Here is a 27,138-nt window from a genome sequence, read left to right on the forward strand (position 1 = left end):
CTCACATTTTGCTGCTGTTAAAAAATGGGTTGCCAGTGTTATGTGTTACAAATGGTTATCAGTGTGACAGTTAATGTGGAGAAGACGTAATACACAAAATAGAGTCAGAAAGAGAATCCTATTGCATAGAGGTAGAGAGATGGTTGCATTACTCTTAATGTGCAGTGTGTAAAAGGTTTTAAAAAGATGGTTTTGTGTGAAGTTTGCTTTAACGTAAAATTACCTGTACATTATAACTATGGTTACGTTTACAATGATTTAGAGATAGTAATCTCTATAATATAATAATAAGTATATTGAGGCAGTATATATAGGTCGAGATAAAGTGAATACACAAAAGGGTTCAAGGGATAGTTGCAAAGTAATATCCTCATTAAGGCAGAATGTCGGAATAGCAATGAGATTAGATGGTTGCAACATAACACGAAATATGAGTACGGCTAAAATACAGAAAAACAGTACATAATTTAAGAGTACCGTAGAATATAGTATAAATGATTTAAGATTAAATTGACTTTGCTTGAAAAAATCTAAGTTTAAACCGTAGCGTAAATCGTAAATTTATCAGCTAAGTTAACTCTGAGATTATGATTAATTTGACAGTTCCATTACGCGGTCCTTTTCACTGGTTTAATCATAATGTAATATCAGTAATTGCTATCAGTAAATGTTAAAATTTTAAGACGGTTTAAATTAGGATGTGGAATTGATATGGATTTAAAAGCGGTACATTATTTTTCTGAAACATATGGCAGAAAGACGGCTTACACTGCTTTTCTCACATTTTGCTGCGGTAAAAAGGAATGTTTTGTCACTGGGTTGAGCAATAAAACAGTTTTATTAAGATGTAAGACTAGTTTTATTCTCTACATATATGCTTTTCAGAGAGTTGTATAATATAGACGACCAATAGGACATTTAAATGGCTTAATATTGCAGGGAGGAAGTATCGCTGTTCAACGGTAAGAGATTGAAAGCTTAGCTTGATAGTCTAAATTTAAAGGATATGCCGGTACCACTGAGAAAGCTTATATTAGACTAGTTGTTCTTTGCCTTACACAATCCTATTATTATTATTATTAATAAGATCCTAGTGCAGAGAGATACTCAGTTAATGTCAGAGATACTCGGTTAATGTCAGAAAAGCAATAAAACTGTTGATGTGGATGATTAAAATCGTGTAGTGAGTATAATCTATATTTAGCATAAGAATGAAAAGGCATAACATGGCAATGAGACAAACTCCATTAGCGATGTGAGCTAGATGAAATGATGAAATGTCTCTGTATATCCAAGATTGTCTTCTGTTATCACTTAGCCTACCCTCTAAATTCACTAGCCTCTCTATATACACGAGCATGTTTTCTGTTTCTGTATACATTACTCTGTCTTCTTTATACCCTGGCCTGTCTTCTATATACACTACGCTCTCTGTTATACACTAGTTTTTCTGTATACACTAGCCGGTCTTCTGCATACAATAGCCTGTCTTCGGTATACACTAGCCTATTTTCTGAATACACTAGCCCGTCTTCTGTCTTCTTTATGCCCTAGCCTGTCTTCTGTATACATTAGTCTCTCTGTATAAACTAGCATCTCTCTATACCCCAAACTGTCCTCTGTAAACACTTGTCTCTCTTTATAGCCTGTCTAGCCTTTCTTCTGTACACACTAGCTTCTCTGTATACACTAACCAGGCTTCTATATAAAATAGCTTCACTGTATGCACTAGCCTCTCTGTAGAAGCCAGCCTTTATTCGGTATTCACTAGCCTTTCTTCTGTATGCTGTAGTCTTCTATATATACTAGCTTCTCTGTACACCCTTGCATCTCTGTAAACACTGTGTAAACTAGCCAGTCTTATGCATACACTCGCCGACTGTATACACCAGACTCTCTGAATACACTAAACCCTCTGTATACCACAGCCTGTCTTCTGTATACACTAGACTGTAAAAATTAGCTAGAATACACCAGCCTGTCTTCTGTACCCACTAGACTCTCTGTATACACTAACCTCTCTATATACACTAACATCTTTGTATATACTAGCCTCTCTTTAAACTAGCCTCTCTTTAAACTAGCCTCTCTGTGTACCCCAGCCTCACTGTTTACTCTAGCATCTCTGTATACTCAAGCTTATCTGCATACACAAGTCTGTATTCTGTATTCACTAGCCTTTCTTCTGTATGCTGTAGTCTTCTATATACACTAGCTTCTCTGTAAACCCTTGCATCTCTGTAAACACTGTGTGAACTAGCCAGTATTATGTATACACTCGCCGACTGTATACACTAGACTCTCTGAATACACTAAACCCTCTGTATACCACAGCCTGTCTTCTGTATACACTAGACTGTAAAAACTAGCTAGAATACACCAGCCTGTCTTCTGATAGGGAGTAAGAGCAGCCTGATGCATACTTACATGCCTTTCAGATACACACGCTCTCACTGGTTCTCCCAGATGACTCATGTCTCCACTGCAATCTCTGCCACAATGAAGGTAATACAGGGGTCCCAGACAGCTCCGATGGCAATTCCCTCCCCCCCTTGATACCGGCAGTCCTCGTGCACGCGCGCCAAGCACGCTCCCGTGCTAATGGAGGAGGCAGGAGTGTGATTCGAGCTGCGTCGTTCGGTGTGCACGGCGCTGTACAGCGCAGGCGCCAGGCGGCAGTTTTACAGCCCAGGGCATCAGGGGGCTGTAAGTGGAGACACAGGAGCTGTGGGCAGTAAGCATCCCAAGGGATTGGATCCAGGCAAACCTAAGACACCTACTCAGCATCAGGTTGTGCAGTTTAAGCATATATATTTATTGTGAGACTTTAAGCACAACAGTGATTGCACTTTGTACTAGTACCTCTGCTTTGTAGCTTAGGACTATGTCTCCTCGTAAGAGGGTCTCAGGGGGAGATAACAAGGACACTGGTAAGTCACCGCCTAGGTCTAGGGGTTCTAAAAATGCCTGTAGGTTACCATCCCCCCCCCTGCAAGACTGGAGTCAGCCTCACAGGATGAGTCAGTGCCCCTGCCAGGATTTGCAGCATCTCCTAATATTTCAGCCCCGGTATACATCACTGAGGACTCCCTTAGGGCTACATTGGAGGGTTTTGAAGGGAGAATCATGAATTTTATTTCAGCTTCCCTGAAAGATAGCAGGAAAAGGGGTAGATCCCCTCCCTCTGCTGAGATTCCTCTTTCAGATGACACTTCTGACAATGAGGAGAGATCCCTATCTTGGGACAGGAATCTTGAGCAGTCGGATGAATCAGAGGAAGAGGAGAGAGTCCCCTCCTCCCAGGCGCTCAGAAAACAGGTGCAGTATTATACTGAATTGGTGCGTACCACATTCAGAATGCCTGCTGCTGAGATCGCTACGTCCTCTGTTTCTTCCCTGGGAGTCAGGAAAATCCCACAACCTGCCTTTTCCTTTCCAATTAATCCCTTAATGGATAAATTGTTGTATGAGGATTGGGGACATCCCGATAAACTGTTTGCTCCTCCTAAAAGGTTTTCTATGCTTTATCCTCTGGAGGAAAGTTTCACCAAGAAATGGGGGGTCCCATCTGTCGATGCAACTGTTTCTTGCATGAATAGAAACCTGACCTGTCCTTTGGATAATGCTCAGGTATTTAAAGATCCAACTGATAAGAAGCTGGAAACATTATTAAAAGCCTCCTTTTCCATGACTGGCACTGTAGTGCAACCTACAGTCGCAGCTGTGGGGTTGTGTCAGTTCCTCAAGGAACAGGTTAAGCAGATGCTTGGCCTCCTTCCCAGTGAGGAAGTGGAGAATTATGCAGAAATACCTCAAATTCTGTGTTTCATGATTGATGCGATTTTGGATTCTGTCCAACAAGCATCTCGTTTGTCTCTCCTGTTGGTACACATGCGAAGGGCCCTATGGCTAAAGAATTGGGCAGCTGAGCTATCATGCAAGAAGCATTTGATTGGGTTCCCGTTTAAAGGGGAACGTTTGTTTAAAGAAGAATTAGACAAATTCGTCCAAAAAATTTCAGGGGGTAAATCTACTCTCCTTCCAGTCAAAAGGAGCAAACGTCCATCATTTAGGCGTTCTCTCTCTCCCGGAGCATCAAGCTCTAAGCAGTGGCGACGGCCTTCTCAACCCCCCTCTACAGGAAAGGCTCAAGGCCGGGCCCAGGGGCAGAAGAAATCCTGGGGGCAAAAGCCTGCCAAGCAGAGCCCGAAAGCTTCCTTGTGAAGGGGCGCCCCCGCTCGGCCAAGTGGGGGGAAGGCTCCTGCAGTTTGCAGAAGCCTGGCGGGAAGAGATCCGGGACGAGTGGGTGGTCTCTTTGGTATCCCTGGGCTACAAGCTGGAGTTTCAGGAGATTCCACCTTCTCGCTTTCTAAGGTCAAGGATCCCCAGGGACCCAGTAAAGCAAAGACCTCTATTTCTGGCCTTAGATCACTTACTATCCCAGGGGGTGATAGTAGAAGTGGACCCAAAAGAACAGGGTTCAGGGTTTTACTCGAATCTCTTCACCGTTCCAAAGCCAAATGGAAGTGTCAGACCTATCCTGGATCTGAAGGATCTGAACCGTTTTTTACGCATCCGGTCCTTCTGAACACAGTCAATTCGCACTGTGGTCTCCTCCCTGCAAGGGGGAGAGTTTATGGCATCAATAGACATCAAGGATGCATATCTCCATGTGCCAATTTTTCCCGCACACCAAAAGTATCTAAGGTTCGCGGTAGAGCGGCGCCATTTTCAATTTGTGGCCTTGCCATTCGGGCTAGCTACGGCCCCTCGAGTCTTCACAAAGATTCTGGACCCTCTCTTGGCAAACCTAAGAGCTCAGGGTATAGCCGTCATGGCTTATCTAGACGATTTGCTTCTCATAGAGAAAACAGTAGCGCTCCTGAACCACAGTGTTACCAGAACAATAGAACAGCTGGAACGCCTTGGTTAGATTATAAACCTAGAAAAGTCGTCCCTACAGCCTGCTACCAGGTTGGAATACCTGGGTATGGTTATCGACACTGCTCAGGGCAAGGTGTTTCTACCAAGGCCAAAAGCCTTGGCCATTGGGGATCTGGTGCGCCTAATTCTGGGCAGAAGATCTTCCCCCATTCGGTTGTGCATGAGACTGTTAGGGAAAATGGTCGCCTCCTTCGAGGCCATTCCATTCGCCCAGTTCCACTCAAGGCCTCTGCAAAGATGCATCCTTGCGGCTTGGAACAGGAAGCCCCAGTCCTTGGATCTTCCTATGCGTCTATCCCCAGGGACACGCAAGAGTCTCGTCTAACGAGTCTAAGAGTCTCGTTACAAACCGAGAATTTGCTGAAAGGCAAAACTTTTCTTCCTCTTCCATGGAAGATTATTATGACAAATGGCAGCCTGGCAGGCTGGGGAGCAGTGTTGGAGGAGACGTGCTCGCAGTGGAAATGGTCTGTGATCCAGAAGCTATTGCCCATAAATGTGTTGGAGATCCAGGCAGTTTATATGGCTCTCATAAACTGTTCTTTCAGACTACGGGGTCTCCCTGTTCGAGTTCAGTCCGACAATGGCCTATATCAATCACCAGGGTGGTACCAGGAGTCTGGTTGCGCAAAAAGAGGTGAATCGCATACTTGTCTGGGCAGAAAGGCATGTTCCATGCCTTTCTGCAGTCTTCATTCCAGGAGTGGAAAATTTGCAGGCAGATTTTCTGCGCCGCCAGCAGTTGTGCCTAGGAGAATGGGCTCTGCACCCCGACGTGTTTTGGAACATATGTCGCAGGTGGAGTACTCCAGACGTAGATCTGTTTGCGTCCAGGTTCAACAGAAAACTGGACAAATTCGTGTCAAGGACAAGAGATACACTCGCTCAGGGGTCGAATGCTCTGACAGTTCCCTGGGATCAGTACAATTTGATTTATACCTTCCCCCCGTGCCCGCTTCTGCCGCGGTTCCTGGGAAGAGTCTAGAGGGAAACAAAGTCACTTCTTTTGGTAGCCCTGGCTTGGCCCAGGCGACCGTGGTACGCAGAGATCATGAAGTTGGCAGTAGGCAGGCTGTGGATCCTCCCTCTCCGGCCAGATCTGCTCTCACAGGGTCCAATTTACCATGCTGCTTTACACAGTCTGAATTTGACGGTTTGGCTGCTGAGACCCACATTCTGAGAGACCGTGGGCTTTCGGGGCCAGTCCTTTCTACTCTGGTCAATGCCAGAAAGCCGGCCTCCAGGCTTATTTACTACAAAATCTGGAGGGCATATGTTTCCTGTTGTGAACTCAGGGAATGTCATCCTAGAAAGTATGTCATTAGCAGGATCTTGGCCTTCCTCCAGTTAGGCCTAGAAATTAATTTGGCCGTAAGCACTATCAAGGTGCATATTTCGTCCTTGTCAGTGTTTTTTCAGAAACCACTTGCATCACATTCCCTGGTGCGGGCTTTCATCCAGGGGGCTATGAGGATAAGGCTGCCAGTCAAACCTCCGGTATGCCCATGGGATCTGAATTTGGTTCTCTCAGCTTTGCAGGGGCAACCTTTTGAACCTTTGCATCAGGCTTCGTTAGTGAAAGCGCACTCAACTAGGGCTGTAAGTGCTTCTTGGGCAGTGCATCACCAGGCCTCCCTGGCTCAGATCTGTAAGGCTGCAACTTGGTTATCAGTCCACACATTCACCAGATTTTATCAGGTGGATGTCAGAGGGCAAGAGGATATCGCCTTTGGGCGCAGTGTACTGTAGGCTGCAGTTTAGGTCCTTCGGTCCTTGGCGGTCTATATATTATGATCTGTGTCTCCCTCCCCTGAATCTGAGCATTGCTTTGGGTCATCCCACTATGTAATGAAGCTCCTGTGTCCCGTGATGTATGATCAAGAAAATAGGATTTTTATATACAGCTTACCTGTAAAATCCTTTTCTTGAGAGTACATCACGGGACACAGCGCTCCCACCCCTCTTGGGTTTTACGTGGTTTCCTATTGCTTTGCTACAAAACTGAGGTGCCTCCCATATGGAAGGGGTTATATAGGGGAGGAATTCTCCTTAATTGGGGGTTAACCAGTGTCCAATCACCAGAGGTGCCTATATAACCCACTATGTAATGAAGCTTCTGTGTCCCGTGATGTACTCTCAAGAAAAGGATTTTACAGGTAAGCTGTATATAAAAATCCTATTTTTTATGTTGTTGGCGTTGACCTGTTTTTTTTTGCTTGTTTCCCAAGATGACCATCTTGGCGTTTGTCAAGAGGGTGAGAGTGCCCAAAGAAAGTGCCTACGGCCAAATCACCCTGAAAGTGCCCGATCTTGTCTGATCTCGGAGGCTAAGCATTGTCGGGCCTGATTAGTAACTGGAAGGGAGACCGACTGGGAATACCAGGTGCCGTAGGCTTCTTTTTATGTTGCTGGCGTTGACATGTTTTTTTTTTCCGCTTGTTTCCCAAGGTGACCATCTTGGCATTTGTCAAGAGGGCTGAGAGAGCCCAAAGAAATCTCCTACGGCCACATCACCCTGAAAGCCCCCGATCTTATCTGATCTCAGAGGTTAAGCAGGGTCCAGCCTGGATAGTACCTAATTACAGGTGCCGTAGGAATCTTTTTATATTGTTGGCTTTGACCTGTTTTTTTTCGCTTGTTTCCCAAGGTGACCATTTTAGCATCTGTCAAGAGTTTTGAGTATGTCCCAAAGCGTTTGCCTAAGGCCCCATCACCCTGAAAGCGCCCGATCTCAGAGGCTAAGCAGGGTCAGGGCCAGATGGGAGACCGCCAGGGTCTATGTTGTTGGCGTTGACCTGTTTTTTTTCACTTGTTTCCCAAGATGACCATCTTGGCATTTGTTAAGAGGGTTGAGAGTGTCTGAATAGAACACCTATGGCCACATCACCCTGAAAGCGCACAATCTCATCTGATCTCAGAGGCCTAGCAGTGTACGGCCTGGTTAATACCTGTATGGGAGACCATCTGTGAATACCAGGTGCCGTAGGCTTCTTTTTATGTTGTTGGTGTTGACCTGTTTATTTTCGCTTGTTTCCCAAGGTGACCATCTTGGCGTTTAACAAGAGGGTCCAGAGTGCCCAAAGAGACCACCTACGGCCCCATCACCCTGAAAGCACCCAATCTTGTCTGATCTCGGAGGCTAAGCAGTGTCAGGCCTGGTTAATACCAGTACGGGAGAACGTCTGGGAATAACAGGTGCCGTAGGCTTCTTTTTATGTTATTGGCCTTGACCTGGTTTCTTTTTTCACTTGTTTCCCAAGGTGACCATCTTGGCATTTGTCAAGAGGGTTGAGAGTGCCCAAAGAGATCACCTACGGCCCCATCACCATGAAAGCACCCAATCTTGTCTGATCTCGGAGGCTAAACAGTGTCGGGCCTGGTTAGTACCTGGATGGGAGACCGCCTGGGATTTCTCAATGCCATATGCTTTTTTTTTTAAGTTGTTGGCATTGACTTAGTTTTTTTTTGCTTGTTTCCCAAGGTGACCATCTTGGCGTTTGTCAAGAGGGTTGAAAGTGCCTGAAGGGATTGCCTACGGGCACATCACCCTGAAAGCACCTGATCTCGTTTGATGTTGGAGGCTAAGAAGAGTCTGGCCTTGTTAGTACGTGGATGGGAGACCACCTGGGAATACCAGGTGTCGTAGGCTTCTTTTTATGTTGTTGGCGTTGACCTGTTTTTTTTTAGCTTGTTTCCCAAGGTCACCATCTTGGTGTTTGTCAAGAGGGTTGAGAGTGCCAGAAGAGATTGCCTATGGCCACATCACTCTGAAAGCACCCAATCTTGTCTGATCTTGGAGGCTAAGAAGAGTCAGGCCTGGTTAGTACCTGGATGGGAGACCACCTGGGAATACCAGTTATTGTAAGCTTCTTTTTATGTTGTTGGCGTTGATTCCTTTTTTTTTTTTTCGCTTGTTTCCCAAGGTGACCATCTTGGCATTTGTCAAGAGGGTTGAGAGTGCCCAAAGAGATCGCTTACAGCAGCATCACCCTGAAAAAGCCCTATCTCTTCTCATCTCTGAGGCTAAGAAGGGTTGGGCCTAGTTAGTACCTGGATGGGAGATGGCGTTGGAATACCAGGTGCCGTATTCTTCTTTTTATGTTGTTGACATTGACCTGTCTTTTTTCGCTTGTATCTCAAGGTGACTATCTTGGCATTTGTCAAGAGGGTTGAGAGTGCCCAAAGAGATTGCATATGGGCACATAACCCTGAAAGCGCCCGATCTCCTCTGATCTCAGAGGCTAAACAGGGTTGGGCCTTGCTAGTACCTGGATTGGAGACAACCTGGGAATACTAGGTGCTGTAGGCTTCTTTTTATGTTGTTGGCGTTGACTTGTTTTTGTTTTGTTTGTTTACCAAGGTGACCATCTTGGTGTTTGTCAAGAGGGTTGAGAGTGCCTGAAGAGCTTGCCTATGGCCACATAACCCTGAAAGCACCAGATCTCGTCTGATCTCAGAGACTAAACAGGGTCGGGCCTTGTTAATCCCTGGTGGATCCTAGGTCGTGGAGGCTGTTGTCTTATGCCGACCTTCAATCTAAATTTGATCTCCCACGACAGAGTTTTTATAGTTATTTACAGATACGACATTACGCCCAGACCATATCTTCTGACCTGCGCTTTTCTCCACCCTCCGCATTTGAGACTGTGATCCTAGCGGGCTCGGCCCAAAGGGGATTGGTATCAACCATCTATAAAATAATCAACGCTCCCCCTAAAGCTTTGAAAGGCAACCATACCTATATGCATAAGTGGGAGGAGGCGTTGGGTGAGGAGATTACGGAGGAGCAGTGGCAGTTGATATGGTCCCAGGCCTCGAAAAGCTCGATGTGCACACTGTACCGGGAGAATGCGTATAAAATTTTATTTTTTTGGTATATGACCCCGGACGTTTTACATGCCATCTATCCCGCCTCATCCGACAGATGCTGGAGATGCCAGGCCCACAGGGGAACATTGTTCCACATTTACTGGCGGTGCCCCCTCGTGGTTCCCTTCTGGGAAGAGGTCCAGCGCCTCTTGACTACTGTACTAGATCAGCAAGTGACATTAGACCCTAATGCCCCGTACACACGAGCGGACTTTTCGACATCCAAACTCCGACGGACTGAGTCCGTCAGACTATCCGATCGTGTGTGGGCTGCAACGGACTTTAGCTTCGCTAAAGTCTGACGGACTTTAGAAATGAAGCATGCTTCAAATTTTCCAGACGGAACTCCGCCGGACCCGGTCCCCTTCGAAAAATCCGCTCGTGTGTGTGCTACTCCGACGGACTAAAACCGACGCTAGGGCAGCTATTGGCTACTGTCTATGAACTTCCTACGTCGAATCCAGTCGTACGTCATCACGTTCGACTCCGTCGGAGTTTGGTGTGATGGTGTGTGGTCAAGTCCGTTCGGTCGAAAAGTCCGCCAGAACTCCGGCGGAACTCCGCTAGAACTCCGTCGGAAGTCTGTCAGACTTAATCCCTCTCGTGTGTACGGGGCATAAGACTTTCCTGCTGGGCATCCCCTTTCCCAAATTGACAAAGTCCCGAAAGAAACTGTCGAGACATATCCTGACAGCGGCGAGGTGTCTCATTGCCCTGCATTGGAAAAAAGTACAGCCTCCCACCCTAGACGCGCTCCATACTAGAATTAGAGACGTGGAATTGATGGAGAGGAGGCCAACAACATGAAAAGAAGAATACGGCACCTGGTATTCCAAGGCCATCTTCCATTCAAGTACTAACTAGGCCCAACCCTTCTTAGCCTCCAAGATCAGAAGAGATAGGGTGCTTTTAGGGTGATGCTGCTGTAAGCGATCTCTTTAAGCACTCTCTACCCTCTTGACAAATGCCAAGATGATCACTTCGGGAAACAAGCGAAAAAAAACACCAACAACATAAAAAGAAGCCTGCGGCATCTGGAAAACCCAGGCGGTCTCCCATCCAGGTACAAACCAGGCCCAACCCTGCTTAGCCTCTGAGACCAGACGAGATTGGGTGCTTTCAGGGTGTTGTGCCCGTAGGAAATTTCTTTGTGCACTCTCAACCCTCTTGACAAATGGCAAGATGGTCACCTTGGGAAAAAAAGGGAAAAAAAAACAGGTCAACGCCGACAACTTAATGAGAATCCTACGGCACCTGGTATTCCCAGGCTGTCTCCCGTCCAGGTACTAACCAGGCCCATCGCTGCTTAGCCTCCAAGATCAGATGAGATTGGGCTCTCTCAGGGTGATTTGGCCGTAGGCACTCTCTTTGGGCACTCTGAAGCCTCTTGACAAAAGCCAAGATGCTCACCTTGGGAAAAAAGCTAAAAAAAACAGGTCAAAGCCAACAACATAAAAAGAAGCCTACGGCATCCGGTATTCCCAGGCGATCTCCCAATCAAGACACTAACCAGGCCAGATCCTTCTATGGCACCTGGTCTTCCCAGGCAGTCTCCCATCCAGGTACTAACCAGGCCTGACACTGCTTAGCCTCTGAAATCAGACGAGATCGGATGCTTTCAGGGTGATGTGGCCATAAGCATTCTCCTCAAGACACGCCCAACCCTCTTGACAAACGCCAAGATGGTCGCCTTCAGAAACAAGCGAAAAAAACAGGTCAAAGCCAACAACATAAAAAGAAGCCTATGGCACCTGGTATTCCCAGGCGGTCTCCCATCCAGGTACTAACCAGGCCTGACACTGTTTAGCCTCCGAGATCAGACGAGATTGGGCGCTTTCAGGGTGATGGGGCCGTAGGTGATCTCTTCGGACACTCTCAACCCTCTTGACAAATGCCAAGATGGTCACCTTGGGAAACAAGTGAAAAAAAAAAAACAGGTCAAGGCCAATAACATAAAAAGAAGCCTACGGCACCTGTTATTCCCAGACGTTCTCCTATCCTGGTATTAACCAGGCCCGACACTGCTTAGCCTCCGAGATCAGACAAGATCGGGTGCTTTCAGGGTGATGGGGCCGTAGGTGATCTCTTTGGGCACTCTCGACCCTCTTGTTAAACGCCAAGATGGTCAACTTGGGAAACAAGCGAAAATAAACAGGTCAACACCAACAACATAAAAAGAAGCCTACGGCACCTGGTATTCACAGATGGTCTCCCATACAGGTATTAACCAGGCCGTACACTGCTAGGCCTCTGAGATCAGATGAGATTGTGCGCTTTCAATGTGATGTGGCCATAGGTGTTCTATTCAGACACTCTCAACCCTCTTGACAAATGCCAAGATGGTCATCTTGGGAAAAAAGTAAAAAAAAAACAGGTCAACGCCAACAACATAGACCCTGGCGGGCTCCCATCTGACCCTGACCCTGCTTAGCCTCTGAGATCGGGCGCTTTCAGGGTGATGTGGCCTAAGGCGAACGCTTCGGGACATACTCAAAACTCTTGACAGATGCTAAAATGGTCACCTTGGGAAACAAGCGGAAAAAAAACAGGTCAAAGCCAACAATATAAAAAGATTCCTACGGCACCTGTAATTAGGTACTATCCAGACCGGACCCTGCTTAGCCTCTGAGATCAGATGAGATCAGGCGCTTTCAGGGTGATGTGGCCGTAGGAGATTTCTTTGGGCTCTCTCAGCCCTCTTGACAAATGCCAAGATGGTCACCTTGGGAAACAAGCGGAAAAAAAAAACATGTCAACGCCAACAGCATAAAAAGAAGCCTACGGTACCTGGTATTCCCAGTCGGTCTCCCCTCCAGTTACTAATCAGGCCCGACAATGCTTAGCCTCCGAGATCAGACAAGATTGGGCACTTTCAGGGTGATTTGGCCGTAGGCACTTTCTTTGGGCACTCTCACCCTCTTGACAAACGCTAAGATGGTCATCTTGGGAAACAAGCAAAAAAAAACAGGTCAACGCCAACAACATAAAAAATAGGATTTTTATATACAGCTTACCTGTAAAATCCTCCGCTATATAACCCCTCCCATATGGGAGGCACCTCAGTTTTGTAGCAAAGCAATAGGAAACCACGTAAAACCCAAGAGGGGTGGGAGCCCTGTGTCCCGTGATGTACTCTCAAGAAAAGGATTTTACAGGTAAGCTGTATATAAAAATCCTATTTTCTTGATCATACATCACGGGACACAGGAGCTTCATTACATAGTGGGATGTCCCAAAGCAATGCTCAGATTGAGGGGAGGGAGACACAGATCATAATATATAGACCGCCAAGGACCGGAGGACCTAAACTGCAACCTACAGTACACTGCGCCCAAAGGCGATATCCTCTTGCCCTCTGACATCCACCTGATAGAATCTGGTGAATGTGTGGACTGTTGACCAAGTTGCAGCCTTACAGATCTGAGCCAGGGAGGCCTGGTGATGCACTGCCCAAGAAGCACTTACAGCCCTAGTTGAGTGCGCTTTCACTTGAAAAGGAGGGATCTTCCCTTTAACACTATAGGCCTTGCCCTTACCACATCCAAAGTGTGCAAAGATTCTTCTTCTGCGGACTGTGGGTCCGGAAAAAAGGATGGTAGGCTTACATCTTGATTCAAATGGAATCCTGAAACCACCTTAGGCAGAAAGGACCTGTTGGGACGCATTACCACCCGGTCCTTATGAATAATTAGATACGGTTCTTTACTGGAGAGAGCTGCTAGTTCTGACACTCTTCTAGCCGTGGATATGGCTACCAAGAAAACCAATTTTTTAGTCAAAAGAACTAACGAAGCCTGATGCAAAGGTTCAAAAGGTTGCCCCTGCAAAGCTGAGAGAACCAAATTCAGATCCCATGGGCATACCGGAGGTTTGACTGGCGGCCTTATCCGCATAGCCCCCTGGATGAAAGCCCGCACCAGGGAATGCGATGCAAGTGGTTTCTGAAAAAACACTGACAAGGCCGAAATATGCACCTTGATAGTGCTTACGGCCAAATTCATTTCTAGGCCTGACTGGAGGAAGGCCAAGATCCTGCTAATGACATACTTTCTAGGATGACATTTCCTGAGTTCACAACAGGAAACATATGCCCTCCAGATTTTGTAGTAAATAAGCCTGGAGGCCGGCTTTCTGGCATTGACCAGAATAGAAAGGACTGGCAACGAAAAGCCCACGGTCTCTCAGAATGTGGGTCTCAGCAGCCAAACCGTCAAATTCAGACTGTGTGAAGCAGGACTGTGTAAAGCAGGACCCTGTGAGAGCAGATCTGGCTGGAGAGGGAGGATCCACGGCCTGCCTACTGCCAACTTCATGATCTCTGCGTACCACGGTCGCCTGGGCAAAGCAAGGGGCTACCAAAAGAACCGACTTTGTTTCCCTCTTGACTCTTCCCAGGAACCGCAACAGAAGCAGGCACGGGGGGAAGGCATAAATCAAATTGTACTGATCCCAGGGAACTGTCAGAGCATCCGACCCCTGAGCGAGTGTACCTCTTGTCCTTGACACAAATTTGTCCAGTTTTCTGTTGAACCTGGACGCAAACAGATCTACGTCTGGAGTACCCCACCTGCGACATATGTTCCAAAACACGTCGGGGTGCAGAGCCCATTCTCCTGGGCACAACTGCTGGTGGCGCAGAAAATCCGCCTGCCAATTTTCCACTCCTGGAATGAAGACTGCAGAAAGGCATGGAACATGCCTTTCTGCCCAGACAAGTATGCGATTCACCTCTTTTTGCGCAACCAGACTCCTGGTACCGCCCAGGTGATTGATATAGGCCACTGCTGTGGCATTGTCGGACTGAACCCAAACAGGGAGACCCCGTAGTCTGAAAGACCAGTTTATGAGAGCCATATAAACTGCCCGGATCTCCAAGACATTTATGAGCAATAGCTTCTCGATTGCAGACCATTTCCACTGCGAGCACGTCTCCTCCAACACTGCTCCCCAGCCTGTCAGGCTGCCATTTGTCATAATAATCTTCCATGGAAGAGGAAGAAAAGTTTTGCCTTTCAGCAAATTCTCGGTTTGTAACGAGACTCTTAGACTCATTAGACGAGACTCTTGCGTGTCCCTGGGGATAGACGCATAGGAAGATCCAAGGACTGGGGCTTCCTGTTCCAAGCCGCAAGGATGCATCTTTGCAGAGGCCTTGAGTGGAACTGGGCGAATGGAACGGCCTCAAAGGAGGCGACCATTTTCCCTAACAGTCTCATGCACAACCGAATGGGGGAAGATCTTCTGCCCAGAATTAGGCGCACCAGATCCCCAATGGCCAAGGCTTTTGGCCTTGGTAGAAACACCTTGCCCTGAGCAGTGTCGATAACCATACCCAGGTATTCCAACCTGGTAGCAGGCTGTAGGGACGACTTTTCTAGGTTTATAATCCAACCTAGGCGTTCCAGCTGTTCTAGCGTTCTGGTAACACTGTGGTTCAGGAGCGCTACTGTTTTCTCTATGAGAAGCCAATCGTCTAGATAAGCCATGACGGCTATACCCTGAGCTCTTAGGTTTGCCAAGAGAGGGTCCAGAATCTTTGTGAAGACTCGAGGGGCCGTAGCTAGCCCGAACGGCAAGGCCACAAATTGAAAATGGCGCCGCTCTACCGCGAACCTTAGATACTTTTGGTGTGCGGGAAAAATTGGCACATGGAGATATGCATCCTTGATGTCTATTGATGCCATAAACTCTCCCCCTTGCAGGGAGGAGACCACAGTGCGAATTGACTGTATTCAGAAGGACCGGATGCGTAAAAAACGGTTCAGATCCTTCAGATCCAGGATAGGTCTGACACTTCCATTTGGCTTTGGAACGGTGAAGAGATTCGAGTAAAACCCTGAACCCTGTTCTTTTGGGTCCACTTCTACTATCACCCCCTGGGATAGTAAGTGATCTAAGGCCAGAAATAGCGGTCTGTGCTTTACTGGGTCCCTGGGGATCCTTGACCTTAGAAAGCGAGAAGGTGGAATCTCCTGAAACTCCAGCTTGTAGACCAGAGATACCGAAGAGATCACCCACTCATCCCGGATCTCTTCCCGCCAGGCTTCTGCAAACTGCAAGAGCCTTCCCCCCACTTGGCCGAGCGGGGGCGCCCCTTCACAAGGAAGCTTTCGGGCTCTGCTTGGCAGGCTTTCGCCCCCAGGATTTCTTCTGCCCCTGGGCCCGGCCTTGAGCCTTTCCTGTAGAGGGGGGTTGAGAAGGCCGTCGCCACTGCTTAGAGCTTGATGCTCTGGGAGAGAGAGAACGCCTAAATGATGGACGTTTGCTCCTTTTGACTGGAAGGAGAGTAGATTTACCCCCTGAAATTTTTTGGACGAATTTGTCTAATTCTTCTCCAAACAAACGTTCCCCTTTAAACGGGAACCCAATCAAATACTTCTTGCATGATAGCTCAGCTGCCCAATTCTTTAGCCATAGGGCCCTTCGCATGTGTACCAACTGGAGAGACCAACGAGATGCTTGTTGGACAGAATCCAAAATCGCATCAATCATGAAACACAGAATTTGAAGTATTTCTGCATAATTCTCCACTTCCTCACTGGGAAGGAGGCCAAGCATCTGCTTAACCTGTTCCTTGAGGAACTGACACAACCCCACAGCTGCGACTGTAGGTTGCACTACAGTGCCAGTCATGGAAAAGGAGGCTTTTAATAATGTTTCCAGCTTCTTATCAGTTGGATCTTTAAATACCTGAGCATTATCCAAAGGACAGGTCAGGTTTCTATTCACGCAAGAAACAGCCGCATCGACAGATGGGACCCCCCATTTCTTGGTGAAACTTTCCTCCAGAGGATAAAGCATAGAAAACCTTTTAGGAGGAGCAAACAGTTTATCGGGATGTCCCCAATCCTCATACAACAATTTATCCATTAAGGGATTAATTGGAAAGGAAAAGGCAGGTTGTGGGATTTTCCTGACTCCCAGGGAAGAAACAGAGGACGTAGCGATCTCAGCAGCAGGCATTCTGAATGTGGTACGCACCAATTCAGTATAATACTGCACCTGTTTTCTGAGCGCCTGGGTGGAGGGGACTCTCTCCTCTTCCTCTGATTCATCCGACTGCTCAAGATCCCTGTCCCAAGATAGGGATCTCTCCTCATTGTCAGAAGTGTCATCTGAAAGAGGAATCTCAGTAGAGGGAGGGGATCTACCCCTTTTCCTGCTATCTTTCAGGGAAGCTGAAATAAAATTCATGATTCTCCCTTCAAAACCCTCCAATGTAGCCCTAAGGGAGTCCTCAGTGATGTATACCGGGGCTGAAATATTAGGAGAGGCTGCAAATCCTGACGGGGCACTGACTCATCCTGTGAGGCTGACTCCAGTCTTGCAGGGGGGGGATGGTAACCTACAGGCATTTTTAGAACCCCTAGACCTAGGCGGTGACTTACCAGTGTCCTTGTTATCTCCCCCTGAGACCCTCTTACGAGGAGACATAGTCCTAAGCTACAAAGCAGAGGTACTAGTACAAAGTGCAATCACTGTTGTGCTTAAAGTCTCACAATAAATATATATGCTTAAACTACACAACCTGATGCTGACTAGGTGTCTTAGGTTTGCCTGGATCCAATCCCTTGGGATGCTTACTGCCCACAGCTCCTGTGTCTCCACTTACAGCCCCCTGACGCTCTGGGCTGTAAAACTGCCGCCTGGCGCCTGCGCAGAACAGCGCCGTGCAAACCGCACGACGCGGCTCGCAAACACACTCCTGCCTCCTCCATTAGCACGGGAGCGTGCTTGGCGCGCGTGCACGAGGACTGCCGGTATCCAGGGGGAAGGGAATTGCCTTTGGAGCTGTCTGGGACCCCCAGACTACGTGGGACCCCTGTATTACCTTCATTGTGGCAGAGATTGCAGTGGAGACATGAGTCATCTGGGAGAACCAGGCTTCACTGAGCGTGTATATCTGAAAGGCATGTAAGTATGCATCAGGCTGCTCTTACTCCCCCTAGTGGTGGAAACCAGGTAAGACATACAACTACACTGAAGAAATCCATAATATAATTTATACAGGATTAACTTCCCTTACCTGTCCTCGCCGCAGGAATTGCTGAAAACAGACAGATTCCAGCCTTCACCCATCACGGCAGGGCAGAGTTGTGCCAACCTTCAGGTTTTTTTTTGGGGTTCCTTCTCAGAAGAACCTCCTACCTGGACCTTGTAAAAGACTCTGCCAGAAACTTTCGTGCCACTATGTAAATAGTACAGTAAGTCTGGTTTTCCCAGAGCCCAGTCTTCCAATAGGAGAGGACTTACAGGCAAAACCTTGTTTCTTCAGATGACGAGGCCCGGGTACCATATCATCTTGGGAGTCAAAATATCGGCCCGAGATATGGATACGGTTTGTTGTAGCCCTTAGGCCCCCGCAGGGACCTGCACAGAACTTTCTTCATAGCACATGTTTTACGTGACCAACCACCACTGGCGAAGGGAAAAATGAGGTGCCTCCCATATGGGAGGGGTTATATAGGGAAGGAATTCTCCTTAATCGGGAGTTAACCAGTGTCCAATCACCAGAGGTGCCTATATAACCCATTATGTAATGATCCTGTGTCCCGTGATGTATAATCAAGAAATAAGCATACGGCACCTGGTATTCCCAGTCGGTCTTCCATCCAGTTACTAATGAGGCCCGACAATGCTTAACCTCCGAGATCAGACAAGATCGGGCACTTTCAAGGGGATGGGGCCATAGACGATCTCTTTGGGCACTCTCAACCATCTTGACAAACGCCAACATGGTGATCTTGGGAAACAAGCTAAAAAAAACAAGTCATTGCCAACATTGGAGGCTAAGCAGGGTTGGGCAATCAGTTTCCTTGCCTGAAATAGGCATCTCAGAACTGCCATCTGGCTGCTTCCCGGGTTTCCAACTCCTTCAACTAATCCCAGGAGACAATACTTCGCCTCCATCCGGGTGGAGGTTCCAAACACCCGATCAATGGTTCCTGTCACCTCCGTCCAGTAGGAGATCAACTTCGGGCATCTCCAAAACATGTGCATCATGTCTCCCCCCATGTTCCCGCACCGGAATAGCGTGCGGCCGTTCGGCCAAATTGAAAAAGTTTACGAGGAGCATAATAAGTTCTATATAATAAGAACAAATGTGACATCCTCTGAGAGGAGAGCCACAATTGACCACAGGCAGTATTCCTGTGGCCAATTATAGCTCAAGGGGGTTTAGTACACACCCCACACTATATAAGGCCGCCAGCGCGGGCCGAGAATAGGGAGCAAGGTCTTATAGTATTGTGCGGTATATCCATCAGGGCCCAGAGCCTTACCCACCTTCGGAGGTCCCACGGCCATCTGGACTTCTTCCAGTGTGATCGGGTCCTCCAAGTACTCCCGTGATTCCGATGAGAGGGTTGGTAGACCAGAACCAATTACATATCTGTCTATATTGTCCTGTCCGGACCCTGAATCGGGCAGGTTGTAGAGATCAGAGTAACATTTTTCAAAGACTTTGGCTATTTGGGTTGGGGTAGAGGCCCTCTGGCCATTCTCATCTATCAATCTGTGGTATGTAAGAGGCAGATTTCTTTTTTTTATTTTTTATTAATGTTTATTGAAGAAAAGAAGCATGTACAATAACATAAAAGACAATACGTGAACCAGCACAGGGGACAGTCGTATCACACCATCAGCAACCATGGTTCAAGGCAAAGTACTGCCCATGAGGGCCTAGCTAATAGAGGTAGTATATGAACTGGAACCACCGTCAGGATTTCAAAGTCACATGACTATGTGATCAATACGAATCACTGCTGCTGGAACCATCAAACCTCTGCGGTAATGAGAATACACCCTTCTCTTCCATTATAAGAGAGGAAACACGATTGACAGATATGGAGAAAGAAAAAAAAAGGGAGAAAGAAAGAAAGAGGCAGGAAATAAAGAACATAGAAAAGGGTGGGGAATGTAAGGGTGGGGAGGGGGGAAGGGGGGGGGGGGGTAGGGGGATGGAGGTCCGCCTCTGATATCAGCTCCAAAATTACCAATAGATGCCGTTAAAGACTGACCAATAGGACAACTTACATGGCTTAATATTGCGGAGCGTAATTTAACAGGAAAGAAATCCAAAGCGTTAGTTGCAGTACCTTCATAAAACTGAGTAATCGCTGCATTACTCTAAATTTAAAAGTTGTTCCGGTAGCACTGAGAAGACTGATATTAGATGAGTGATCTACACATTTTGTTTACTATTGCAGAGAGATACCGGTTAAATGTTAATATCTTAATATTTAATGTGCTGCGTGTAAGGTAGAAATAAGATGGTTTTGTGGGAGTTGGTTTACCAGGATTTAGAGATCGTAATCTGGTTATTCTCATAATAAATATAGCAAAAAAACTCAGATTAATATTGAGACAGTATATACAGGTCGGGTTTAAGTGGAAATACACGAAATAAGAGCCACGGCGAGTGTAGGTTTTGATCAATCAGGTTCATTACGTGTCTTTAATCATGTAGTGAATATACCCCAAATATAGCATAAGGAAGAGAAAGGATAATAACTGTCAAAGGATGACATTGACAAAAAGACAAACTGCATTAGAAATGTGAATGTGAATTAGACATGAAATGTCAATCCCCATTGGTTACTTACAGGTAGCCATTAATAAAAGTAACACGGCTACGTACAGCAAAGTTTCAGCTAAGCAGCTAAATATTACTTAATATTGCAGAGCTTAAGTATTGCAGTTGAAAAGAGATCGGAAGCGTTTGTTGCAGTAGCTTCAAAATGACTGAGATATCATTTCATTACTCTAAATGCAAAAGTTATCCCGGTAGCACTGAGTGGACTGATATTAGACGAGTTATCGTTGTAGTACAAATTCAGTTTCCTATAGCAGAGATATACCAGCTAAATGTGAGAAGAGCAATTAAACTGTTCACATCGATAGCATTGTATTACTCTTAATATGTGCAGAAGCAAAATATTGTTTTGTTTTATCCTAAAATTAGCAGTATACGTAATAAAGGTTTAGCAAAATTAGAAAGGATAATATTGAGACAGTATATACAGGTCGAGTTTAAGTGGAAATACACAAAATATCTAGCTTACCTTTACATTGTTCAATAGAGCGTTGCAAAGTAATACCAAGGCAAAATGTTGGAATAGCAATTAGATGAGATGATTGCTGTAATCATGAAATATCAGCAAATATCAGCAACGTGTCTCAAAGAGACAAATTGGATTAGAGATGTGAGATAGACATGAAATGTCAATACCCATTGGTTACTTACATGTAACCATTAATACAGTTAACGCGGCTACATACAGCAAAGTGTGAGCTAAGCAGCTAAAGGGTATATATTATTTAAGAGTAAATTGACGTAGCTTGTAAATTCCAAAGTGTAAATCGTTCCATTAATTTTGTTACGCACGAAGACGGCTTACAACTGACTGTTTTTCGTTTCCACTGGTTATCGGCATAATGTATCAGTAACCCTGAACATTAATAGTGATAGACAGTTTACATTAGGATGTATGCTTGATGTGAATGTAAAATAGTTGCATTATGTGTTATTAATGTAATCAAACTTTATTGCTATCCTTTGGTACTGCAACCACTTCTCAATCAAGTAAACCGTCCCACTGCTTTTCTCACATTTTGCTGCTGTTAAAAAATGGGTTGCCAGTGTTATGTGTTACAAATGGTTATCAGTGTGACAGTTAATGTGGAGAAGAAGTAATACACAAAATAGAGTCAGAAAGAGAATCCTATTGCATAGAGCTAGAGAGATGGTTGCATTACTCTTAATGTGCAGTGTGTAAAAGGTTTTAAAAAGATGGTTTTGTGTGAAGTTTTCTTTAACGTAAAATTAGCTGTACATTATGGTTACGTTTACAATGATTTAGAGATAGTAATCTCTATAATATAATAATAATAAGTATATTGAGGCAGTATATATAGGTCGAGATAAAGTGAATACACAAAAGGGTTCAGTTGCAAAGGCAGAATGTCGGAATATGCAATGAGATTAGATGGTTGCAATATGAGAAATATGAGTACGGCTAAAATACAGAAAACCAGTACATAATTTAAGAGTACAGTAGAATATAGTATAAATTATTTAAGATTAAATTGACTTAGCTTGAAAAAAGTTTAAATCGTTGAGTAAATCGTTGAGTAAATCGTTGAGTCAATCGTAAATTTATCACCTAAGTTAACTCTGAGATTATGATTAATTTGACAGTTCCAATACGCGGTCCTTTTCACTGGTATAATCATAATGTAATATCAGTATTTGCTATCAGTAAATGTTAAAAATTTAAGACGGTTTAAATTAGAATGTGGAATTGATATGGATTTTAAAGCGGTACATAAATTTTCTGAAGCATATGGCAGAAAGACGGCTTACACTGCTTTTCTCACATTTTGAGGCGGGAAAAAGAAATGTTTTGTCACTGTGTTTTAACTGTGACTTGTTTGCTTATGTCATGACAGCTTCATACGGGTTGAGCAATGAAACAGTTTTATTAAGATGTAAGACTAGCTTTATTCTCTACATATATGCTTTTCAGAGAGTTGTATAATATAGACGACCAATAGGACATTTAAATGGCTTAATATAGCAGGGAGGAAGTATCGCTGTTCAACGGTAAGAGATTGAAAGCTTAGCTTGATAGTCTAAATTTAAAGGATATGCCGGTACCACTGAGAAAGCTTATAGTAGACTAGTTGTTCTTTGCCTTACACAATCCTATTATTATTATTAAGATCCTAGTGCAGAGAGATACTCAGTTAATGTCAGAGATACTCGGTTAATGTCAGAAAAGCAATAAAACTGTTTACATCGTTAGCGAGCGATAGTTACATTACTCTTAGTATGTGCAGCATGTCTGGTGGTTTGGATGTATGCTTAATGTGAATGTAAAATAGTTGCATTATGTGTTATTAATGTAATCAAACTTTATTGCTATCCTTTGGTACTGCAACCACTTCTCAGTCAAGTAAACCGTCCCACTGCTTTTCTCACATTTTGCTGCTGTTAAAAAATGGGTTGCCAGTGTTATCTGTTACAAATGGTTATCAGTGTGACAGTTATTGTGGAGAAGACGTAATACACCAAATAGAGTCAGAAAGAGAATCCTATTGCATAGAGGTAGAGAAATGGTTGCATTACTCTTAATGTGCAGTATGTAAAAGGTTTTAAAAAGATGGTTTTGTGTGAAGTTTGCTTTAACGTAAAATTACCTGTACATTATAACTATGGTTACGTTTACAATGATTTAGAGATAGTAATCTCTATAATATAATAATAATAAGTATAATGAGGCAGAAGGGTTCAAGGGATAGTTGCAAAGTAATATCCTCATTAAGGCAGAATGTCGGAATAGCAATGAGATTAGATGGTTGCAACATAACACGAAATATGAGTACGGCTAAAATACAGAAAAACAGTACATAATTTAATAGTACCGTAGAATATACTATAAATTATTTAAGATTAAATTGATTTAGCTTGAAAAAATCTAAGTTTAAATCGTTGAGTAAATCGTTGAGTAAATCGTAAATGTATCAGCTAAATTAACTCTGAGATTATGAATAATTTGACAGTTCCATTACGCGGTCCTTTTCACTAGTATAATCATAATGTAATATCAGTAATTGATATCAGTAAATGTTAAAATTTTAAGACGGTTTAAATTAGGATGTGGAATTGATATGGATTTAAAAGCGGTACATTATCTTTCTGAAGCATTTCTGGCAGAAAGACGGCTTACACTGCTTTTCTCACATTTTGCTGCGTTAAAAAGATATGTTTTGTCACTGTGTTTTCACTGTGACTTATTTGCTTATGTCATGACAGCTTCATACGGGTTGAGCAATAAAACAGTTTTATTAAGATGTAAGACTAGTTTTATTCTCTACATATATGCTTTTCAGAGAGTTGTATAATATAGACGACCAATAGGACATTTAAATGGCTTAATATTGCAGGGAGGAAGTATCGCTGTTCAACGGTAAGAGATTGAAAGCTTAACTTGATAGTCTAAATTTAAAGGATATGCCGGTACCACTGAGAAAGCTTATATTCGACTAGTTGATCTTTGCCTTACATAATCCTATTATTATTATTAAGATCCTAGTGCATAGAGATACTCAGTTAATGTCAGAGATACTCGGTTAATGTCAGAAAAGCAATAAAACTGTTTACATCGTTAGCGAGCGATAGTTACATTACTCATAATATGTGCAGCATGTCTGGTAGCAAATGGATGGTTTTGTGAACATTTTGCATTACCGTAAAATTAGCGGTAGACCTCATCGAAGTGAATTGATTTAAATGGTTTTGAGATAGTACTCTCTATTTCTAATAATAAATAAAGCAAAATAAGTCAGGATGGTGTGTCGTCAGTGGTGATATCAAAGTGACAGTTGATGTGGAGAATTACAAATATGCAAAATAGAGCAAAAGAACGCAAAGTTTATTTTGTTAAGTCATTGACTGATAAGTCATTTGTTAAGTTATTGGCCGTTATTGTTTTGGCAGTACATAGTTCATTTTGATGTATGATAGTTTTATTGCATGCTTGATGTGGATGATTAAAATCGTGTAGTGAGTATAATCTATATTTAGCATAAGAATGAAAAGGCATAACATGAAAATGAGACAAACTCCATTAGAGATGTGAGCTAGATGAAATGATGAAATGTCTCTGGATATCCAAGATTGTCTTCTGTTATCACTTAGCCTACCCTCTAAATTCACTAGCCTCTCTATATACACGAGCATGTTTTCTGTTTTCTGTATACATTACTCTGTCTTCTTTATACCCTGGCCTGTCTTCTATATACACTACGCTCTCGGTTATACACTAGTTTCTCTGTATACACTAGCCGGTCTTCTGCATACAATAGCCTGTCTTCGGTATACACTAGCCTATTTTCTGAATACACTAGCCCGTCTTCTGTCTTCTGTATGCCCTAGCCTGTCTTCTGTATACATTAGTCTCTCTGTATAAACTAGCATCTCTCTATACCCCAAACTGTCCTCTGTAAACACTTGTCTCTCTTTATAGCCTGTCTAGCCTTTCTTCTGTACACACTAGCTTCTCTGTATACCAGGCTATATATAACCAGGCTTCTATATAAAATAGCTTCACTGAATGCACTAGCCTCTCTGTTGAAGCCAGCCTTTATTCTGTATTCACTAGCCTTTCTTCTGTATGCTCTAGTCTTTGCTCTATGCTCTAACCTCTCTATATACACTAACATCTTTGTATATACTAGCCTCTCTTTAAACTAGCCTCTCTGTGTACCCCAGCCTCACTGTTTACTCTAGCATCTCTGTATACTCAAGCCTATCTGCATGCACGAGTCTGTATTCTGTTTTCACTAGCCTTTCTTCTGTATGCTGTAGTCTTCTATATATATACCAGCTTCCCTGTACACCCTTGTATCTCTGTAAACACTGTGTAAACTAGCCAGTCTTATGTATACACTCGCCGACTGTATACACTAGACTCTCTGAATACCTAGCCTATGTTCTGAATACACTAGCCCGTCTTCTGTCTTCTGTATGCCCTCTCTGTATTAACTAGCATCTCTCTATACCCCAAACTGTCCTCTGTAAACACTTGTCTCTATTTATAGCCTGTCTAGCCTTTCTTCTGTACACACTAGCTTCTCTGTATACACTAACCAGGCATCTATATAAAATAGCTTCACTGTATGCACTAGCCTCTCTGTATAATCTAGCCTCTCGTTATACCCTAGATAGTGTTCTATCTAGCCTCTCCATGGAAGCCAGCCTTTATTCTGTATTCACTAGCCTTTCTTCTGTATGCTGTAGTCTTCTATATATACTAGCTTCTCTCTACACCCTTGCATCTCTATACACCAGACTCTCTGAATACACTATACCACAGCCTGTCTTCTGTATACACTAGACTGTAAAAACTAGCTAGAATACACCAGCCTGTCTTCTGTACCCACTAGATTCTCTGTATACACTACCCAGTCTTCTGTATACACTGTCAGCTTGGATGTATACCCAAGCCTGTCTTCTATATAAACTAGTCTCTTTATATATATATGCACTGTCCTATCTGTATACACTCGACTCTCTCTATACACTAACATCTTTGTATATACTTGCCTCTCTTTAAACTAGCCTCTCTGTGTACCCCAGCCTCACTGTTTACTCTAGCATCTCTGTATACTCAAGCCTATCTGCATACACGAGTCTGTATTCTGTATACACTAGCCTCTCTTTAAACTAGCCTCTCTGTATACCCCAGAATAACTGTATACTCTAGCCTCTCTGTATACACTAGCATTTCTGTATACATCACCATATCTGTATTCACTAGCCTCTCTGTATACCCCAGCCTGCCTCTCTATATACACTAGCTTTTCTTCTGAATATAATAGTCTCAGTCTCTCTCTATAACCAAGCCTGTTTTCTGTATACATTAGCATGTGTCCTGTATACACTAGCCTGTCTTCTTTATTCTCTAGCCTACCTTCTGTATACCTTAGCCTCTCTGTATAAACTAGCCTTCCTTCTATATACACTGCCATTTATGAGGTAAACAAAGAGTCTAGTGTACATAAACGACAGGCTAGAGTATAAAGAGAGGATAGGGTATACAGAAGAAAGCCTAGTGTATACAGAACACAGGCTAGTACCCTGAGCCTGGGTGAGAGAGGATGAGGACCATTAGGAGGGCTTGGTCTTTCACATCCGACCAAGTGTTCGGCATGATGTGGCTCAACACGTCCAGCTGCCGAAAATAAGGACAAGCGTGGGAGGCACACAACACCCACTGTAACAGTGCTAGGTTCCTGCATTACAGAAACAGAACACCAGCGATAAGGGGTATCTTCAGGTGTATACTGTGCAGGAGGCACACAACACCCACTCTAACTTATGCACTGCAGATGCCTGTATTGCAAAAATTGAACACCAGTAATAAAGGGTAGCTTCAGGTGTGTACTGTGCAGGAGGCACATAACACCCACTGTAACAGTGCTAGGTTCCCAAGCAGTAAAGACACTGTCCCTGCCTATCGTCCTCTTTCCCTGACCGCCGCAACACACTATACAAGGCCGCCGCGCTGGCGGCCTTATATAGTGTGGGGTGTGTACTAAACCCCCTTGAGCTATAATTGGCCACAGGAATACTGCCTGTGGTCAATTGTGGCTCTCCTCTCAGAGGATGTCACATTTGTTCTTATTATATAGAACTTATTATGCTCCTCGTAAACTTTTTCAATTTGGCCGAACGGCCGCACGCAAGTTGCCCCCGGTGCGGGAACATGGGGGGAGACATGATGCACATGTTTTGGAGATGCCCGAAGTTGATCTCCTACT

At 44.5% G+C, this 27,138-nt stretch overlaps 8 pseudogenes; 3 read left to right on the forward strand and 5 right to left on the reverse strand.

Annotated features, from left to right (window-relative positions):
• Nucleotides 1-7,220: 7,220 nt before the first annotated feature.
• LOC143928742 (5S ribosomal RNA) lies at nt 7,221-7,339 on the forward strand (annotated as a pseudogene).
• Nucleotides 7,340-8,693: 1,354 nt separating this feature from the next.
• Nucleotides 8,694-8,812, forward strand: LOC143928879 (5S ribosomal RNA; annotated as a pseudogene).
• A 322-nt stretch (nt 8,813-9,134) lies between these two features.
• LOC143928944 (5S ribosomal RNA) lies at nt 9,135-9,253 on the forward strand (annotated as a pseudogene).
• Nucleotides 9,254-11,055: 1,802 nt separating this feature from the next.
• LOC143928768 (5S ribosomal RNA) lies at nt 11,056-11,174 on the reverse strand (annotated as a pseudogene).
• Nucleotides 11,175-11,334: 160 nt separating this feature from the next.
• LOC143928993 (5S ribosomal RNA) lies at nt 11,335-11,453 on the reverse strand (annotated as a pseudogene).
• A 99-nt stretch (nt 11,454-11,552) lies between these two features.
• Nucleotides 11,553-11,671, reverse strand: LOC143928729 (5S ribosomal RNA; annotated as a pseudogene).
• Nucleotides 11,672-11,774: 103 nt separating this feature from the next.
• LOC143928858 (5S ribosomal RNA) lies at nt 11,775-11,893 on the reverse strand (annotated as a pseudogene).
• A 695-nt stretch (nt 11,894-12,588) lies between these two features.
• On the reverse strand, nt 12,589-12,707 carry LOC143929106 (5S ribosomal RNA; annotated as a pseudogene).
• Nucleotides 12,708-27,138: the final 14,431 nt, after the last annotated feature.

This window comes from Lithobates pipiens, unplaced genomic scaffold, assembly GCF_037356315.1.
Source record: "Lithobates pipiens isolate NorthernLeopardFrog02 unplaced genomic scaffold, aLitPip1_a1.2 Scaffold_23, whole genome shotgun sequence".
NCBI classification, from domain to species: domain Eukaryota; kingdom Metazoa; phylum Chordata; class Amphibia; order Anura; family Ranidae; genus Lithobates; species Lithobates pipiens.